A 10,785-nucleotide genomic window follows, 5' to 3' on the forward strand; every position below is an offset into this window, starting at 1 on the left:
TCTTCCCAACTTCATGGAGAAATATACCCAAGAGTAAAGCATGATCTCCAAATTGTTACTTCTGAGCCTACTGAGGTTGATGATTTTATCGCTTATCTGAAGTTCTGCATGTTCAAGTTCTGCTCTGACACAGGCCTTTGTCAGGAGCCCAGTTACCATGGCAGTGCCTCCAAAATAGAACAAGCCCAACACACATCCATAGAGGGTACAATAAATAGAATAAGTACTACTTACAATGCATTATTTGGCTTCTACTGGGTAGTAATTTGTGCAGAGTTGAAAATAACTACAGCTCCCCTCCTTCATTTAATTAAAGGAAAACAATTCCACAAATCGGAAATGTGCAGTGTTTATATTAGAGTGGAACTCAAGTTGCTGCATGATCAAGAGGCCAGGATCATGGGTAAATTTACTATGGAAAAGTTAATGTATTAAAGCTATTGATGTTCAGAGACTAACTCCAAAGCAGTCTTTGTTACAACCCACCTTATACTGTGATTTGGTTTGAGGCACCAGCTAAGAATTAATGAAGAGTAGCACCTAAGAAATGTAACAACATTTTTTCCCACTAGTAGAATGAGCATTTCTCTCTTTTTGCCCATGGCCATCCTGGTTTACCTCTATTGTCCCATGATACCCTCAAGTGGCATGCTTTGGATCAAAAATTACATAGGCATCTTAAATCTAGGTAACCCCAGGGTTTAGAAGGCTGGTGGGGGACTGCAGTAAAAAAAAAAATGTCTAAAATTCCCTCTGAGAGAGAAGATACTCATGTTTATGGTAGATATTTCAATGAATATTATATAGTTTGGGCTGTTTCTAGGTAAATCCATATCTCAGGGCCTCCAGTCTCTCATGTTCTCCCTGAGAGGACCTCCACCTTACATAGAGCAAACAGCCTGACTCAGAGGAGAATGCACTGCCTTTGGAATCAGACAGGTCTGGGGTCCAGAAACAACTTTGCCTCTTACTCTGTGAAAGTCTGTTAGCCTTATTCTATACATTACATGCATAACAATGAGGCTAATATTCTACTTTAATTGGCTTGTTGTGAAAACTGAATGATGTTGTGTGTAGGTACAAGTGCCTAACACAATGTCTGGTCTATAGTGAGAAGTGGTTATTCATGTCTGTTTTTTGTTTTGTTTTGTTTATTTTCCTACAACAGCTGTGGCTAGCATGGTAGACTGAACAGACATGACCTCTGGGATCAGTCAGAACTATAAATAATCAATCCCTGGACAAGTTAATTAACCTCTGATGCTCCCCACCTCAAATCTTAAAAAGTAGACATCATCCAAAACATCTCACAAGGTATAGTGGGGAATGACAGCAATGACAAATGTAAGTCACCAAGCATAGATCCTGCCACTTAGTAGACAGTTGTCACATTTAGGCTCCCTGGGAAGCAGACACCGGGACGGAGAACAGAATGTAGGATGTTTATTAAGGAGTGCCACTGAGATCAATACTTGTATAAGGAAAGAAAGGGAAGGAGGATTGGTCAAAAAATGAATTAAACTGCGATATAGGTCTAAGGACAGTCTCAACCTTCCCCCAAAGGGAGCTCTGGCACAACTATGGCATTCCAGAGTTCTCCAAGTTTGGCCAAGACAGCTAGGCCTTTAGATTCCCACATTTATTAGTAACTGGATGGAAGCTGCCCCACGAAGATGCATGAACTTGAACAAAGTAGCTTTCTGTAGCTGAAGCAGCCTGTGAAGGTGCTGACAGCTGTAGGCTGTCTGCTACACTTCCAGGAGCCAAATTGACAATTCCTACAATGAAGAAGTATTTGGAGGGCACAGCTCTGTGTCCACCACAATCCACTCCTCTCACTACTTAGAGCTACTGCCTTGTATATATACAGAGAATAGCTTGACATAATTCCAGCAGGCTTCTCTTTCTGAGAAAAACCTGGAAGAGAAAGATTTGTTGGTCAAATTACAGTCCTTGCCACTGCAGGTGGTCTTAGTGACAAATGTACGATTGTCTTCCTTCTCCATTATCTTTTCTAGACTTCCTTCCCTCCAGTTTACCACCTCTGCTGTTTTTTTTTTCTTTTTCTTCTTCTTTTCTTTTTTTTGTTTTTGTTTTTGTTCCTTTTTGTTTTTTTTATTTGTTTGTTTCTGAGACTGAGTTTCACTCTGTCACCCAGGCTGGAGTGCAGTAGCACAATCTCGGCGCACTGCAGCCTCTGCCACCCGGTTCAAGTGATTCTCCTGTCTCAGCCTCCTGAGTAGCTGGAATTAGAGGCGCTTACCACTACACCCCACTAATCTTTGTATTTTTAGTAGAGACAAGGTTTCACTATGTTGGCCAGGCTGGTCTTGAACTCCTGGCCTCAAGTGATCCTCCTGCATCGGCCACCCAATGTGCTGTTAATTTACGGGCATGAACCACTGTGCCTGGCCATCAGCTGGTTTTAATAGTTTACCTGGTGCAGTGACCTAGACCCACATCCCGGAGCTCCTGGTCACCATGCCCTTCTCAAGATGCACTTGTTTATTTACCATCAAAATTGGTCAAGGAAGTATCAGAAAGCAACCAATAGATAAACTGGGTGCTAAACAAATTCTTCTCTGACCCATTGTATAAGAGCAACGCATCTCCTCCTGAGGATCATGACGCTAACTCCTCTCGAAGGAGATTATTCTCTAGCTCTAAGACTTACTGTTGTTTTTCCTGTTGAGTTTTGGACTAATATGGGGCCCATTAATCCTTTTTTCTTGCCTATTTACCCCTTTTTGGAATGTGGATATCTATCCTATGCGTGTTCCACCATTGTATTTTGGAAGTAGATAACTTGTTTAATTTCACAGGCTCACAGCTGGAGAGGAATTTACCTTAGGATGAACTGTGCCTTGAGTCCCACCTATATCTGTTTATTATAAATTAACCAGTCTATGGTATTCTGTTGTAGCAGCACAAAACTGACTAAGACAATAAGTTTAGTGTCTCTTCAGGGATGGATATGCTCTGAAGGGCATTAGCATGTATCAGTTATCAAGTTATTGCCTTTCGGTTTCAAATCCATTCTTTTTAAAATAAACTTCTATTTAGAGAAGCTTTAGATGTACAGAATGATTGTGAAAGAAGTACAGAGAATTCCCGTATACCCCTCACTCACTTTTCCCTATTAGTAACATCTTACATTAGTATAGTACATTTGTCACAATCAATGAATCAATACTAATACATTATTATTAACTAAAGTCCATACTTTCTTCAGACTTCACTGTTTTTTTGCTAATGTCCTTTCCTGTTCTAGGATCCTCTCCAGAATATCACATTGCATTTCATAGTCATGTCTCCTTAGGCTGTTTTGGTTGTGACAGTTACTCAGACTTTCCTTGTTTTTGCTGACTTTGACCGTTTTGAGGAGTCCTTGTGCGTTACTGTGCATAATGTTCCTCAACTGGGGTTTGTCTGAAGTTTGTATCATGCTTAAACTAAGATAATGTGCCTTGAGGAGGAAGACCACGGGATAGTCACTCTTGTCACGTATTTTAAAGGGTACATTCTAGTAACATGAACTTAACACTGTTGACGTTAGCTTTGATGACCTGGCTTGAAGTGGATATTTGCCAGGTTTCTCTACTGTAAATTACTCTTTTTTATTCTTCTCTTTTCATGTTCTGCCTCCTTGAGGGTGCAGTGCTAACATAAATTATTTAGAATTCTTCTGCATGGGAGATTTGACTCTTCTATATATTAATGTATTTAATCATTTATTTATATCAGTATGAACTCATGGATATTTATTTTATACTTTGGGTAATAATCCAATAGTATTTGATTTATTTTGCCATTCATAGCATTATAGCTCTGGCCATTTGGAGCTCTTTCAGTTGGCATCTGGATCCCTTTGACATACCCCCATCATTGTGGAGTTCCTTTGTTTGAGCACTTTCTGCCTTTCAGGTACTATGCATGCTCTAGGCCTACAATTAACCATCTTTTCAAAAAGGCTTGCTTCCTTTTGTTGGAGAATGGTGTTAGAAACCATGATCTGAGTGCTAGGTGTACTTGCAGCAATCTGAGTCATTGTTTCTCGGTCCTCTTAGCTAACAGAACAAGGAAATATATGTGTGTATATTAACTGGTATATATACATGTATCTATAAATATCTCTCTATATATAACCATCTGCTTCTACATTAAGCCAAACATGAGTTCATACTGATGTCTCCAACTCTAATATGTTGCCACAAGGAACATTCCAGCTTTCTCACTTTGCTTATCTGTAACCTCTCTAACTACAACAGGGAAAAATCGGGCTCCCATCATCCATTCACTTGATTGTTCTACTCCAGCATTCATATATAATGGTTTCAGAACTGTTAACCCATATACTAATGGAAAACAATTTCATCAACTAGAGTACAGATCTTTTCTTTAATTTTTATTTTTTAAATATATTTTTAATTTCAATAGCTTTGGGGATACAAGTGGATTTTGGTTACATAGATGAATATGCACATTGTACATTGTGCCCAATATGTAATTTTTTATCACTTAGCTTGCTCCCATCCTCCCCCTTTCTGAGTATCCAAAGTTTATTATACCGCCAACTACAGTAAAATTCCTATGGATAGTACATTTTGCCTTTAGTCTTATAGATACCACTCATTTCCAAAGTGACTTAGATTCCATTCTTCTTTATCCTGTTTGTGATAGTAGAGTTGGACTCTATACATTTTTCTTTTCAGCTGACATGATATTAAGCTTTTTCAGTAGAGAGTACTAGAAGGACACCAGAGGGATGCTGAAAGAGAAGGGCTTCTCTTTCTGGTTCTGGCGTGCTCTTCCCTACTTTCTCCTATCACATCATGGCAGCCAGCAGCATGTGGAATGTCCAGTGATGCTCACCCTTCCATCAAGTTCAGCCAACAGGGCCAGGCTCATGGGCACTCCAGTGCGATAACACAGGACCCCACTCTCAGAAGGGGCCTCGGGCTTTGTTCAATGCTCTGTGGAATTCAGTGCTGTCTTGAAATTCTTAATAATTTTATAATTTTGTACCTAGACCTTATAAGTAAAGTTTAATGGGGCAATAGAGCATGCAGTGAGCAGAGCACATAACCAGATGATAGTAAACATGTGGTCTCGGGTCTGCAGGTATAGCAGACAGTGGTAGCTTGAGTGCTAAGCAGTTGGCCTGGCCATCAGGTACACACAGGCATACATGGGCAGTCTGGAACTCTGCAGACCCCAAGAGCGTGGCCTTTGCTGGGACAGCAGCAACAGCAGCAGAAACAGCAGAGGTAACAGCTGCAGCCCTGAAACAGAAGGAAGACTCCTCCTAGATGCAATGCTGGGACCTGTGTTGAGAGGCCAGTTTGCCCACCAACCCCAGAGCCTATCACTATGGCATCAGCATAAATATTAACTCTCTGGCCTGAGCACCAGGACAGGAATTTTATATGGTCAGCCAATAAACTTTTTCTTCAATTCATTTTTTAGTTAATAAAAGCATTAACATGGACATTTTCATAAAGCAATTGAGCAGTTACTCGAATTCTTTAAAGAGTTTGGAATGTCTGGTTTTGAAACCTACTGCAAGATTGAAAAGCAAATACCAACAGCCTTGAAAATAGAAATTAAATTTAAAGATTAGTGCATTCAATGGGAGCACAGTATTTCCATGTGAACTTTCCAATGAACCAATTGTCAACAATAAAGGCAATTTTTAAATTGATGTCTTCTCGTCATCGGAGATACAGCAGTAGAATACATAACAGGCATTTTGAATTATATGCAAATCATGAAGTTATTTTTGGTTTCTTATACAAACTCCAGAAATTACAGGAAATGTCAGAGGAAGTATTAAAATGCCATTACATAAATTTACATTTAACACTAAGAGAAACAAATATTATTTATGTAAGGAGTTAAATCTTTTTAGGAAAAGATTTAGAATTATGCTTGAGATGTACTAAAGTTTATATAATAAAATAATGCCAGGAATTTATCTTGATTTTGTCACAACCTATAACATACTCTTAACAGCTCCATTAACAGTTGCAATAGCAGAAAGATCTTTCTGAAAATTAAAAAATTATTTATTAATTTACATTGCTAAATGCAATTGACATTACACTCAATTATAACATTAAAAATAAATTTGATAAGTTTGTATAGATTTGCAGAAAAAGGAGTTAGAAAAATCTCATGATCAATCAAGATATAACATTAATAAAGTATCATTTATTGTATTACATAAAATTATGACACCAAGAATATTAATTTTTACAATTTGTAAGTTTGCTCTGTGGGTAGATTCTTCGTGTTTACTAGAGCTCAGTAGCAAGCCAGGAGTGGATGCTCTTGGTCTAGAATCTGAGTGTTTGTGTTGTGATTCTTCCACTGGGATTTGCCGTAAATTCCACATGGAATTTTTTTTTTTTTTTTTCTCACCCAGGCTGGAGTGTAATGGCACAATCTTGGCTCACTGCAACCTCTGCCTCCTGGGTTCAAGAGATTATCCTGCCTCAGCCTCCTGAGTAGCTGGGATTATAGGTGCCTGCCACTGTGCCCAGCTAAATTTTGTATGTTTAGCAGAGATGGGGTTTCACTATGTTGGCTAGGCTGGTATCGAACTCCTGACCTCAAGTGATCCACCTGTCTCGGCCTCCCAAAGTGCTGGGATTACAGGCGGGAGGCACTGCGCTGGCCTCCACATGGCCTTTCTTCCCAGAACTTTACCTGTAATACCACAGGGTCTCTCAGGATTTATGACCCAAATATCAGGGCTGTTTGCACTGCACCATAGAGCTTCCGCAAAGTCCTTTCCTGATATGGATATTTGAAGTTGACAGGCCTTCAGGTTACCCAGAGCAGCAGTAGACCCTAGGGTAGCCCCAATATTTGCACTCTGAATCTTTTCCACTTCAGTATGATCAGGACCTGTGACTTGCCTCTAAAACCAATAGATTACAGAAAATGTAGTGAGATGTAATTTCTTATCATTCGCCTTTGATTTTTTTTATTTTTTATTTTTTTGAGACAGAATTTCACTCTTGTTGCCCAGGCTAGAGTGCAATGGCATGATCTCAGCTCATCGCAACCTCCGCCTCCCAGATTCAAGAAATTCTCCTGCCTCAGCCTCCCTAGTAGTTGGGATTACAGGTGCCCGCCACCATGCTAATTTTTTGTATTTTTATTAGAGACAGGGTTTCACTATCTTGGCCAGGCTGGTCTTGAACTCCTGACCTCATGATCCACCCACCTCAGTCACTATCTTGGCCGGCTGGTCTTGAACTCCTGACCTCATGATCCACCCACCTCAGTCTCAGTGGGATTATAGGCGTGAGCCACTGTGCCTGGCCCATCTTTGATATTTTTAATGATGCAGACTGAGTTGTATCCTTACTGATGTTTCATCTGTTTTACCCGATGAGCATGCTGTGTTTTGTTAATCATCTCCCGAACTTTCTGCAGGTAAGGGTTTACTGGCTTCTGATGGCTAACATGCCCACTTTTCCTTTATTATTTTGGGGTCCTATCATCTCCAAGGCTATTCCTGAGCCTAATTCTGTTATGGTGTTCCCTACTGTCAGCTCTGGCTCACAGAGGACAACCACCACTAAGACTAGTGCATCCCTCTCTCCAGTGTATGGTGTGGGAGTTTGCTGATCTTTGGAATTGGGCTATTGTGGAGAATAAGCCCTAAGCCTGGTTCTTACTGTTCTCTGTCTTTCCTCCACACACAGGACATTAGAATTTCTTAGTAAAACAGCAAGGAGGTTCTATGGTTTTCACACGAAGTATTCAGTTGGAAATTAGTACTCTCAGCCTCTCCTTATCTTTTTCCAGAGCTTTAGTTTAGCAATAGCCACCAAGGTACACTGTCTTATAATTGATACTTTCCCCCAGATTTCTATCTCTCTTTTTTTTTTTTTTTTTTTTTGAGACGGAGTTTCGTTCTTGTTGCCCAGGTTGGAGTGCAGTGGTACAATCTCGGCTCACTGCAACTTCCACCTCCCGGGTTCAAGCAATTCTCCAGCCTCAGCCTCCCAAGTAGTTGGGATTACAGGCACACACCACCACACCGGGCTAATTTTTGTATTTTTAATAGAGACGGGGTTTCTCCATGTTGGCCAGGCTCATCTCAGGCATGAGCCACAGCACCTGACCCCCAAATTTCTCAAAGTCCTCATAGAGCTTACCAAATAACATCATCCACAACCACATTCATCATCAGTAAACTTTTTAATAATTTTCTGGCCATGTTGCGCCAGGAGTTGTGTGGACTCCTACTATGACTAGTTGTGGCCTTCATTGTTAGTAAGAAGAGAATGACCCAGCTCCAAACCCCCTAGCACCTGCTTTCCCACACCATGCTTGTCACCAGCTGTTATAGAGATCAGCATGCAGGCTATTTACAAGGACGTGTTTGGGGCCAACAGCTGGGGAACGGAAGATAAAGAAGCAATTTGGTCAGACGGTGAGGTCAAGCTACCTAACAGGCCCCAAAACAGTCTCAGCCAACGCCACAGAAACTTGAAGCTGTGGTGGCTTTTCATGGTTGCCTTGAGTTGGCCTGACGTTGTCAGGCTTTTATATTGCCACCAATTTTATATTAGTCAGACATGAATGTGGACCACCACAGGCAGAGATATGACTTTGAGTGACCTCAAATGAGGGCCACCTACATGAAGGTGCTGCCAGCTGTCTGTCCTCAGTGTTCCCAGCAAGTAGGGCAAGAATTCTTTCATTGAAAGGATACTTGTGTTACATATCACAATATCCATCACAGTAATTAGTGAATTTCATTTCTCTCCTATCATCTGAAAAACCAGATATAGTAAGAGAAATATACACAGCTCCTACTTGACATACTGGAAATTCTGGAGAAAGATAGACTATTATAGTGAAAACCTGCAGAATCCAGGATCAGCCTCATGTATAGGTAAATTAGGTAATGTCTTCTGTGTTTTGAGTGATCCAGAAAAGCTTTATGCCTTCAAATCTCTATTCTATTTGGTTTTAATCTATTTCCATTGTCCTCTCTTCCCATATATATATATATATATATTTCTTTTCTTTCTTTTTTTTTTTTTTTTTTTTGAGACGGAGTCTCGCTCAGTCACGCAGGCTAGAGTGCAGTCGTGTGATCTCGGCTCACTGCAAGCTCCGCCTCCTGGGTTCACGCCATTCTCCTGCCTCAGCCTCCCAGGTAGCTGGGACTACAGGCGCCTGCCACCACGTCCGGCTAATTTTTTTGTATTTTTAGTAGAGGTGGGGTTTCACCGTGTTAGCCAGGATGGTCTCGATCTCCTGACCTCGTGATCTGCCAGTCTCGGCCTCCCATAGTGCTGGGATTACAGGCGTGAGCCACCGCGCCCGGCTCTCTGTTCCCATATTCTAAGAAAAAAAAGTAGTTATAAAACTTAGTACATGTAGTAATCAAAGGCAAAGTGTCCCAGCAAAGTTCTTGATGCTGAAGACCATTTTCCCTAGGAAAGGAAGCCTAAAAGCTAAAATAGTAGCTAGATTAGGATGCTTAAAATCTGTTTTAGAAATATCCTCAAAGAAAACCTAAAGGCATAAGACAATTAAAGTGCCCCCCTGCACACAGTTTGAGGTTGGGTGGTGGGTGGGGGTCAGGATTTTGTCCCCTGAACCAAGAAATGTGAGTATGCACAGAATGTGGACTCTGAGGTATCCCTCCTGCATGCGTGTTCACATCCAGAGGGACTGTGGCACCAGCTAGTGAAGATATGGACACTGCCCACCTTCAGAGGAGATGGGGAGACATTGGAAAGAAGTGAATGTGTTCCAGCTCACTGTTGCTGCAAAAATACGCCCAGCTCTTATGAGTTACTGTGTTGATTTTTTGTGTCCTGCTCCAATTTCATTATGATTTTTGTTTTTCTCATTATCTGTCTAAAATTCTGTGATTTGAGGCAGACACTCAGCCTCTGAGAGATAGCGGTTTGCTCTGAAGAGAGGGAGGTCCCCAAGACTTTGATTCCCTGTTTATTTTCCTCGGGTGGGCAGATATGAAAAATACCTGCCAACATGAGTCAGAAGTTAGAGCCAGGGCAGCAGGTCAGATGGCAGAAACACAGGCAGAGGGAGGAGAGTGTGAGGTATGTAAAGTTATAGTCCCTTTTTCTGTTTACTCTTTTTATAAATTTCAACCTTTTAACACTTAAACATTCCCCAGCATTCTTATTTCTGTGACTCTTTACTTGCCATTAGTTTACTCATACATATGGTAAATGACTGCTGAAGGTCGACCAGAGTTTGACTTCACTTACTCTCTCTTTGGGAAAACAATTGAATGAAATCCCAGCTACTCATTCTCCTGCAGGCAAGGATATGCAGTGATCTCTTCTGAAAATGAAAAGATGAACATGCTTATTGTGTGGCTGGAGGCTCTGGGAGTATAAAGACACTTTCTGCTCCACCATGTTATTTGAGAACATAAAGAATTAATTGTACACCTTGCTGAGGGGTAAAAAGGCACATTGTATATTCCAAGTATCAAGATCCTTCTTTTAGGATTAGAATATGTAGCTGACATGGAGAAAATACTTTCAAGATGTTGTGGAAAAAAATAATCCTCAAGACTCCAGCTCTTTACAACCTGATATTATTCATCACCTGCATAGTTTCATATCTCTGTGGGGTAGGATTGTTTATTGTTTCTCAGAGACCATAACCCAGATATCCCTTCCAAACCATAATCAAACATGAGTTCTCCTGAAAGATACAGAAATAACGCAGGGGAGAAGACATGCGAACTCTTCCCAAGAGTTTCAAAACACTTCCAGA

This window comes from Pongo pygmaeus, chromosome 13 (genome assembly GCF_028885625.2).
Source record: "Pongo pygmaeus isolate AG05252 chromosome 13, NHGRI_mPonPyg2-v2.0_pri, whole genome shotgun sequence".
Taxonomy (NCBI): domain Eukaryota; kingdom Metazoa; phylum Chordata; class Mammalia; order Primates; family Hominidae; genus Pongo; species Pongo pygmaeus.